The sequence below is a fragment of the Chelonia mydas genome, chromosome 7 (assembly GCF_015237465.2).
Source record: "Chelonia mydas isolate rCheMyd1 chromosome 7, rCheMyd1.pri.v2, whole genome shotgun sequence".
In the NCBI taxonomy this organism is placed as follows: domain Eukaryota; kingdom Metazoa; phylum Chordata; order Testudines; family Cheloniidae; genus Chelonia; species Chelonia mydas.
The window spans coordinates 46,351,469-46,361,958 of NC_057853.1; the positions used below are offsets into that span (position 1 = coordinate 46,351,469).

At 46.8% G+C, this 10,490-nt stretch overlaps 1 long non-coding RNA gene across 1 annotated transcript; it reads left to right on the top strand.

The window, feature by feature from the left end:
- The first annotated feature begins 6,814 nt into the window (after positions 1-6,814).
- LOC122466706 lies at positions 6,815-9,810 on the top strand. Its single transcript, XR_006292435.1, has 2 exons — positions 6,815-6,971; positions 7,662-9,810. It is a non-coding gene; the product is annotated as an uncharacterized LOC122466706 (long non-coding RNA).
- The last annotated feature ends 680 nt before the right edge of the window (positions 9,811-10,490 follow it).

Sequence of the window (10,490 nt, forward strand, 5' to 3'; positions counted from 1 at the left end):
AGCAGTGAAGGCAGACACACACTTTGGTCACTGGTACCTTGAGAGAAGTGGAGATGCAGAATAGGCTAGACGTGGTTTGCACCTCTAGATCACCTGTCTGAATCCAGGCAAGGTCAGATCATGGTGGTGGTTACTTGGCCTGTACGAGGTGACCAAGACCAGGGGGCAGACTCAGCATTATTCTATGCTCCCTTTGTAGCACTGATGCAGGAGGCCTCCACACCACCCCTGCAGTGGGGGTTGAGGACAGGCTGGAGGATTGAAGGTGGGAGGAGGAGATGTGGCTGGGGTGGTGATTTTCTGCCTTCTGCCACAAGCCCCATGCTGGCTATGGTAGTTGGGATGATACAAGGCAGCCCTGAGGACTTCTCTAGCTGTGCTGGTGGGCCAAACTGGCCCCCAGTAGCCCCTGAATGGGGAAGGTACAAGGCACTTCCCCTTACTCTTTACTCCTTACTCCAGCCACAGTGATGGCACAAGGAGGAACTCAGCTGCAGTTCTGCCCAAGCAGAGAAACTGCATGAATCCACCTCCCTAGAATTCCCTAGAAGAGGGAAAAAATAGTATAATTTGGACACCTGCAGTGTCTCAAGGTACAAGTGGGATTAGATACTTAACTGCAATGATTCTTGCTGACATGCACGGGCTTAGCCTGAACTCCCCGGTGAAATTCTGGCTCCATGTAAGTCAATGGAAATTTTGTCAGTGGGGCCAGGATTTCACCCCAAATCTGATTTCAGGAGGAATTTTCTCCTGGTTGTTGCTTTTTCTCACTGTCAAGGAGTGGAGGTGGGGATGGGCATGTATGCCCATACACGTACGGTGTGGGGCCCCTCACTGAATGAGGTCGGGAGATGGGTCAATCCTGTGAGAGCAATTCCCTATGACTGCAAGAGGTCCTGGGATACCAGCGGAATCCCAGCAATCTCATTCCTTCCAGTCTGCTGATTCTTCTTGTGCAAGGTGCCCCATGCCAGCCTTGCAACCTAGTGGCCAGGCAAGGGTGTGGTAGGTTGTCCCCTTCCTTGACATCTTCCCTTTCCTCTACAACTCCAGCCCATGGGATCTGTCCCTTCTTTGTGGGTCAGCCCTCCGGCTGGGTTATGCATTCCAGGCCACCCCTTCCAAGGTATATACAAAAAAAAAAGGGTTCAGGGCTTTCTCTTTATCTCCGGGACTTGGGGTCTGGACCCTTGCATATTCAAGGCCTTTCCCAGCTGGATTCCCCACTGAGGGGTAGACTCCTTTTGTTGTCCCATCTTTAGGGGTTGGCAGGGGAGCCTGGGCCCACCCCCTCTATCAGGCTCCAAACCAGGGTCCAAGGCGGGGCTGTTATGTTCTGCACCTTAGGGTGCTAAATAGCTGCCTCCCTGGATCACTTCCTACCCATGATCCCTTTTTTCCCACACGGTAAATTAAAGAACTGGCCCAAAAATAAAGTTTCTGACCCCCTCAAACAGTCCCCAGTCTCTCCTTTGTAGGCTTGGTCAGGTCTTGGAACTCCTGAGCTGTTCCTTCCCCAGAGCTCAAAGCAAAGGTCTGCTCCCTTCCACAGCTTACCCCCTTCTGAGCCACCCTGCTTCCCCTTTTAAGCTCCACCTCCTGGTGTACAGCTTTGCAGGTGCAGCCAGGTGAGGCCACCTGGGCCCAGGTTGCCCCTTAGCCCCTTGTTCTTCAGCATGGGGTTTGCATACCCCATCACACTTCTATAGTGCCTTGAATTCATCAGACCTGAAACCCAGATCACAGTTTGCCAGCAGCAGAGGATCAAATGGACTAAAACTTCCTGGAATTTGTTCTTCTATTTGCTTTCTTTCTAAAGCTGTTTCCGGATGTAAACCTTCCTACCAGGCAAGAGCACCTGCAGTGAGTCAGTGAGACCCCTATGCCCACATCAGAAGGAAGGGAACAACCCAAAATGATCACTTGGAAGAGTGTCTCTGGCGCTTGTGGTGGTTTTGTTAATTTCTTTTATTCCACTAAGTGTTAATTCATTGACTCTGGAAAAACAGATTGTTCAATTGAATGTCATGAAATTTTACGGGTTGTCACTTCACAAAGCCACTGTCTAGGAGGATGAGATTGCTCAAGGGACTGGATATAGGCTAGAAGGCCATTCCCTTTTCGGTCCGTGGCTCAAATCTGTCCCCAGCTCAGCAGTGACCACAACTAATTACTCTCTGATGGCTATTCAGTAGAGCTGGGGAAAAATTTTCGAGCACATAGTTTATTCACAGAAAAAACGCAGTTCTGAATCAATTGAAACTTCATGAAATTGACACAGAATTTGCCAAATAGTTGTAGCCTAGCTAGAGTCACAAGAACACACCATTCACAAAGCCACTGGAAGAAGAGGTGCCATTCTCCTTATACTCAGTAGCCTGGTGGTTCAGGCACTCACCTGGTCTGTGGGAGACCCATGTTTAAACCTCTGTCTCTCTGCTCCCATGTGAACATCCTAACTACCAGGCCATTATGGGGTGGGTTGCTCCTGTTGAAACTATTCCATTTTATATCAATAATTAGTCAGCAGAGCAGGGATTGGAACCTCATATGAGAGTGTTATACATCAGGCTACAGAGTCACTCTCATTCTTGCCCAATGAATGCTCGAGTATTTTATTCATAGATTCTGAGGCCAGAAGACACCATTGTGGCCTAGACACAGTATTCCAGCAGCAGGCACACCAGTGTCAAATATAAAGGCACAATAACCTCTCTACTCCTATTAGAGATTCCCCTGTTTACACATCCCAGGATTGCATTAGCTCTTATGGCCACAGCATCCCACTGGGAGCTCATGTTCAGTCCATCATCCACCATGACCCCCAAATCTTTTTCAGAGACCGCTTCCCAGGACAGAGTCCCCTCTCCTGTAAGTAGGGCCTACATTCTTTGTTCCTAGATGTATTCATTTACACTGAGCCATATTAAAATGCATGTTGTTTGCTTGCGCCCAGTTTACCAAGCAATCCAGATTGTTCTGAATCGGTGACCTCTCCTCTTCATTATTTACTGCTCCCCCAATTTTTGGGTCATCTGAAAACTTTATCAGTGATGATTTTATGTTTTTTTCCACGTCATTGATAAAAATGTTAAATAGCATAGTGCCAAGAACTGATCCCTGCAGGACCCCACTGGAAATATGCTCAAGGACTATTCCTGGTTTAAAATTAAATTTTGAGGCCTATCTGTTAGTCACTTTTTAACCCACTTAATGTGTGCTATGTTAATTTAAGAGCATTCTAGCTTTTTAATGAAATGTTGTGTGGTATCAAGTCAAACACCTTAAAGAAGCCTAAGTATATTACATCAGCACTATCACTTTTATCAACCAAACTTGCAATCTCATCAAAAAAAGATATCAAGTTAGTTTGACGGGATCTATTTTCCATAAACCCATGTTGATTTGTATTAATTACATTACCCTCCTTTAATTCTTTATTAATCAGGTCCTGTACCAGCCGTTCCATTATCTTGCCTGGGATTGATGTCAAAGTGGAGTAGTTTCAACAAGAGAGCCTGAGAATAGCTCCCTCCCCACCACAAATCCTCCCCTTCCACCACACACACACACTATAGCTTGGTGGTTAGGGCACTCACCTCTGGGGGAAGACCTAGGTTCAAGTCATTGCTCCAAAATGGTTCTCTAAAACCCCACGTGAAAGCCCTAGGCTATTATGTATAAGGGGTGGCACCACCTCCTCTTCCTGTGGTTTTATGAATCTAGCCCTTAAGTTCCCTTTTTTTTTAAATAAAAATAAAAGCAAAGGTTAAATACATCCCAAAATCAAAATGAAATATTTCATTTGGGGTCAAATGAAACATTTCATTTGGCCCGGAACAACGTTTTCCTGACTTTTTCAATTAATCATAAATTCTGTAAAATTTCAGTTGTACCCAAACCAAAATTTATTGTTTAATTTTTCAGACCTGCCAGTGAACCAAAAAAAGTCAGTTATTCTTTTGCTGCTGAGGGGCCTGTATGAAATGAGCAAGTGGTCCCAATCCAGCTCCAAATGGAGGAAAGCCAAGAGCGTGATTAGCCACCACCACAGCTGTCACTAGTTGGCAGTCTCAGTAGAGAGGACAAGGACTGACTGGACCTGGAGATTGAACTCTCCACTCACACCTACAGGAGGTAACTCCAGACCAGGAGTGATTCACATTGGCAGGGCAGTGTGTGGTGGGGAAGCTTGTCCAAACTGCACCAGTTCTGTCACTAAATAAAGAGAATCATTCCCTGGGGCCCTCTGGGCAGCACTTTTCACCAGCACTAAATTCACTTTTAAAGAAGAGAACCCAACTGGAGATGGAATGTAGCTTTTAAAACACTGCCTTGTCCTTTCAAATCCTGCTGAAGTGGCCAACACCTCAGGGGAAACATAAAGTCCCAGGCCCAGCAAAGATAAATCACATATGGAAACACCTAGGGCCAACGACTAATAACCTATTGCAAATAAATCTAGGAGCAACCTTCATGCACTTTGGAGGTTTTATTTTTAACAGAAGAGGAAGGGCGAGGGGGAAAAAGCCTCTTTGCCTCATCATGATCAGATTCAACAGCAAATATCATGGTCTTCACCACTGTTTCCTCTAAGCTGTGCGCATGTGTGTGCGTGCATAGATCTTAAACCCTGCACACACGGCAAAACACCGCGCACACTCCGGCTTCGGCTTTTTTTTTTTTTTCTTTTTGCTTCGGCAGTGGCACAGAAGAAATTTTTTGTGCACACAGCCTGTTAAAAATTAGAGGGAACATTGGTCTTTACTGTATTATTTATACAGCAGAGCCTCCCCCAGGCCAATGCTCCAGAAGATGCACAATTATTATTACCTTATAAACCGCATATAAGAATCTCAGACTTCCTATGTCAAGTTGTACAGTTATTATGGCTATTTCAGCTGCAGCCTACGCTCACTCACTCACTCTTTTACCCACATTGCCTCAGGCTGTGATGGTAGCAGATCTCACAAGTTGGAAAGGAACAAGTTGGTCAGTATTTGGAAGGTTGACCTCCCAGGAAAGATGGTGTGTCCTAGGAAGTGGTGTTGGAGATTCAGTAGGGGGCAATGAACCAGTTTGGCCAACATGATGTGGGGACAAAAGGGGATTGTTGTGGCAGAGGGGATGTTGTCTCATGAACACAATGGAAAACTGAGGCTCTGTCCACTTGTAGTCATTAAAGATCCTGGGGCGCTTTTCATTTTCGGCATTAGTGAGGTTCAGATAAGAGTGGTTATGCTATAGCTGGGACATGGTAGAGCCTATGGGTTTCAAACCAAAACTGCTTAGGTTACACTGCAGCAGTAAGTGGCTGATCCTTCGTAACACCGCCTAACATTGGTATTGGCTGATACTTCCCATTATAAGACTCTGTTTTTAGTTGCTTATAACTTTTCCAAACTTTAATGATTTGAGCTGTAATTTTCCATGCTAGGTGTATACCTCAGGCTGATTATTAAGCCAGTCAAAATGATTCACCCATTTTTAGGAATGAAGCTAGGGGAACTTTTTGCCCATGTTAAAAAATTCTGGCAACAGTTCTAGTTCCCCTCTGGTGCCCTTTTGCTGTCCTGGTGAAAACTGGCCCAAATTTGGCCAAGTGATAAGCCTTTGAAAAATGGCAGTTCATACATGCTCAGTAGAGACTTCTTTGATTTTAGCAGCAAAAGTCTCCGAAGATTCCATCCTCATGGAGCGTGCTCGGTCCCCTCACAGCTCCTAGCGCTGACAGATTATGCAAGTGCCATCCCCACAGAGTGACAGCACATGTTCCAGCCGACTGTTATGGGGGAGAAGCCAGACTTTCCCTGTAATGGCTGCTTCCAGCTGGTGCTTCAGGGCAGCTGGGGGTGAATTCTGGAACTGCGAGCAGGGAGCTGTTCCTTCTGTGCTATCCCTGACCCCTCTGCCTTGTTGCACCTAGGTAGTTTGGAGGAGGAAGCTACCTGATTTGAAAGCAGAGGAGACAAAAGCCAGACCAGAGGGAGGGAAAGGAGTAGATATAGTGTTTATTTACATGGGTACATAAATAGTATGTGATCACATAAATAAAAGTGGCATCACAATGCATAGAACACAAGGGAGCCAAATTAAAGTTGCATTTGCTAACTTTGCATCTGGCATTTCCTGATTTTTGAGTGTTTGACTTTGCAACCTCAATGATGTTCTTTTAACATCATTGTGCGTGTGTAATATAATACACAACATCTGTACATTGCTTTCGAAGGAGAAATGCTGTATAATTCCTGTCTAGGATTTGCAGAGGAGGTAGGCTCCAAATCCTGTTGAAACTGAAAGGGAGTTGGGTGCCTACTTCCCTTAGAGAGACAAAGTGGGTGAAGTAATATCTGTCATTGGACCAACTTCTGTTGGGAAGAGAGACAGAAGTTGGTCTATACAAGATCTTACCTTCCCCACCGTGTCTCGCTAATATCTTAGGACTGACACAGCTACACCACCCAGCATATTTCCCTCCGATTCCTTTGACTGTCCCAGCCCATAAGCTATTATTACAATGGGAACGTGCATACAATGGGTGGCTTCACATTTAAACCACAAGAAGCTGCTACAGTCAGGGGAAAACCACTTGCTTCCCTCCTTGCACCCAGCAACACATGCTGCTAAGGCAGATACAAAGTACTGATGGGTCATTTGCTTCAGATGACCCTGAATGGGTTAAAATAGCCCTGAAGAGGGCTGTAGCCGGGGGAAGCAGCAAATAGGCTGATTGGGGAAGCAGCCACAGCTAGGCCACGTCCCAATCAGGCCTCAGCTGGCCCTATAAAACGGCTGCTAGGAAGGAGCTGGTTCACTCTCTCTCTAGTTTTTGAGAGGGAAGGACTTGGCTGCCTAGGAGCTGAGCAGGGACCTGTGGTATAGCAGCACTGGAAGAGAGGCAAGAGGGGCTGGGGAGTTCCAGCCTGACACCCCCCCAGGCTGCAGGCCTTGTGCGGGGCCTAAACCAGGTACTGGGGCTGCAAAGGGGCTAGGCAGAGGCAGCAGGTCCTACCCCTAGCTTGCCAATGATGAGTGGCCATTACAGGCTGCAGTTGGCCCCAGTGATCAGGGGCTAAATGATAACTGGCAGTAGGCACTGCGGCAAGGTGGGATTAGGGGTTTGGGGGTTCCCTAGGGAGGGGAGACCCAGAGACTGAGGGGATACTGCTGGGGCAGAACCCCCAGACAAAGCGGCACTGGGGTCTGGAAGGGACACAGGGGCAGCGGTGGCGATGACAGTGGCCTGCAGAGGGCGCTCCAGAGCTGGAAAACGAGCTAATTCCCAGACCACCAGTAGGAGGTGCCGCAGGGGTGAGTCATGCATTGTTATAGTGCCATAAAGGCACACGCAACAGCAACCATAAGGAAAAGAGGTGGGGTCTCAGGTGAATGCTAAACAAACCTGAGCATCCCTGGGGGAAGGAATAGCAGAAACTGCCTTCCATTTCAGGATGCCTGCCTTTAACAGGTTTTGCCAGCTTCTGTGCTTCCACTCTTCTGCCTCTTGGACGTAGAGGAAGGAGGGAGTTTAAAGAAATATACCTGCTGACTTCATCAGAGAAGCAAGCGAACAAAAACGTACAACCTAGCAGCTGGGAGGGGGACAGGTAATTGGATATCAGCTTCTGATTAATATATTCTCCTCTATTTATTTCTAGCTCACCTGATCCTGATCAATAACCCATTGGGGAACCTTCCAGTGGGACCAACTTTTTAATTTATCTCCCAATTTCCTCTCTGGAGACCAGGCATCAGATCTAATTACTGTGCCTGTTTGCTGCATTTTCACCTCCTGCATTTTCTCCCTCTCCTGAGCATTGGGAGGATATTATACTTCCTGACGGGGAAGCAAAGTTTTAACAATGCAAAGGAAAGGCTTAATACAGGCCCTGTAGATGCAAGGTGCAAAATAACACTCTGTCCTTCCAGAGCAAGGGGAGAGAGTGTGTGCGTGCATGAGAGAACTATTCATTGGAGAGGCAACAGCATGCTCAGACCAACAAATGTGACAGGGACACAAGGACGGACTAGACAGGTGGCTGGAAGGATGAGCTGACAAATTGGATGCAGAGTCTAATGCATGGGACAACTGGACAAAGAGGAAAGAAAGCAAGAATGAATCGCATTAAGTGTGATTCCATAAACTCTGAGAGATCATGAGTCCTCCCTCTGTTTAATAGCCATAGGCTTGGATTTCCAAAAGAGCCTCAGCCACTGAAATTCAAGGGGAATTGGGAACCTAGGCTTCTTTGAATATCCTTTGCTCCCCAGTTTCTGAAATCCAGTGTTTGTGACATTCTCCCCTGTAAATACCAGCCCAAGGACTAACCCACTGAAATGAAATCAACAAACTGAACAGCTGACCAGGTTCTGCTGACTTTTAATGATATAATAGTGCCCAGATATGGCAGTGATTGGTACTTTAGAAATGCAGATATTGGTTACAGTACCTGTTAAATGGCTAAATCAGGGTGTGCCAATTGACAGCAGAGCTAAACAATTACACCTTTTTCTGTGTGGTTAAAGTGAATTCCTTATCAGACGGCTGAAGCTGCCCAGACATCAGATTTACTGGAATGCTGCACCTTGCCCTCACCTTTGTTGTCTGGGGAGGTCTCAGCCAGTGGACTTATAAAGGATGTTTTGTAAAGTATTGCTAACAGGAAAGGCAGCAAAGCAGAGGTGTCCACAGCTCTGACTGAGTCAGCTGCCACGGAGCTGAGCCACCAACATACCAGGGAGCAGCTACCACTATCTGCAAAGTCAATACCCTGTCGGATGGATTAAAGGAAGGAAAATCAGAGACATCCACAGAATCTTCTTCGACTCAGTGCAAGGTGCTACTCGGCTGAAAACACAATAGCCAGATGCGCTCTTCAAACCACTGGAGGCTGAGAGGGCTGAGACCAGTCTACACTAGAAACTTTTGCTGGTCTAGCAATGTCAGTTAGGGGGTGGGGTGATTTATAACTATATCAGTAAACCCTTTCTTGTGTAGACTAAGCCTGAGCTGGTGCAGTCTCGGTGAAGGTTCAAAGAAGGACATGCTGCTCATGTCTTGCAGCTGACGGAAGTGTAGTGGTACAGCTTTGGAAAGGGGTCTTTGCCCTCTTGGTTGGAGGTAGAGTGCAGGGGAAGGCAGCTGAAGAAGACCAGACAGGGCAATATGCAGAGCAGCTGACACAGCCAATGACCCACCCACCTCCAATCCCACTCCATACATCACACCCTTCATACAAATGCATCTCCAAAGGCTTATTAAGGGCCTTAATTGGCACACAGCAGCTGCAGAGGAGACAAAGAGCAGGGGGGAAGGAAGAGAGATTGATCTTCAGCTTAGATTTGAAATGAGCCAGAGTTGATGAGATAGAGATACCATCTGGGAAGGCTAGATGGCAGCAGGGGAAAAGGAGGAGGCTCTCGCACCAAGAGTGACAAGACTGGTGTGACGAGACAGAGGGGGTCAGTGTTAGACAAGCAGAGGGAGCAGAAAGAGGAGAGGGAGAATAGAAAAGGCCATGAAAACGAAGGACCTTCTCTGAAGCCCACTGAGTCTTTCTACTGACTTCAGTGGGCTTTGCAGGGCAATTCTGAACTGTATCCGGAAATCAAGAGGGAGTCAAGTTGCTGGCTGCAGAGTGGGGTGACGTTCATGTTTTTATCTGAGGGAGAATGTGGGTCACAGGCATTCTGGACATGTTGGAGTCAGGAGGGCTGGCTTGGTCTCAGTGCTAATTATTGGCATAAGGAATCTTGAATAGGTTATAGAACGCTACAGGACAAAGCAATAAAGAATCCTGGCCCATCTCCTCTTCCTTCTACTTTGGCTGTTTCTGCCATTGTCCCTCACTGCTCCTCTGTCCTATATGCTAAGTCCCCATTAATATATTCCCTCCCCATCCCCACTGTGGATGATGGATGAACCAAGACAGAGCTCCTGGTTAAATTCCCAAGATCTCTCTACCTCCTTCAACCTCTTACCCTCCTCATTGTGAAACTCTTTTTTGATCCACTACTCTTTGAATGAATGGGAAGAGATGCCAGCGGTGCCACACAGAGAAAATACAGAGTGGGGCCAGAAGCATGGGGCAGTGGCTGTGAAAGAGGAGCTATATCAGTGTGGGAGCCCCGAGTGGAATACCACATCACCAAGAGCAGAAGCAGCCATCCTCCCATTAAATGTTGTTCCCATGAACGCTACCCAAAGGCTATGCGGCTGATTGCAAAGTGCTGCCTGATATTTATGTGATAATGCAGAATGGAAAAAATCTGGTGTTCTTCCCCTGGAAGGGGAGGGTCTAGAGGTCCTGGTCAGCCCAAACAATTAATGGTTTCTATGAAAATGTATTAAGAGCGGAAGTAGGGTTTGCTCAACATTTGCACTCAGGTTGTTTGCATCACTCATTTCTGTAAGTAACACTCTTGATTTCTAGAGCACTTTGCAACTAAGAATTTTACAAGCACCGATTAATTAAGCCTCACAACCA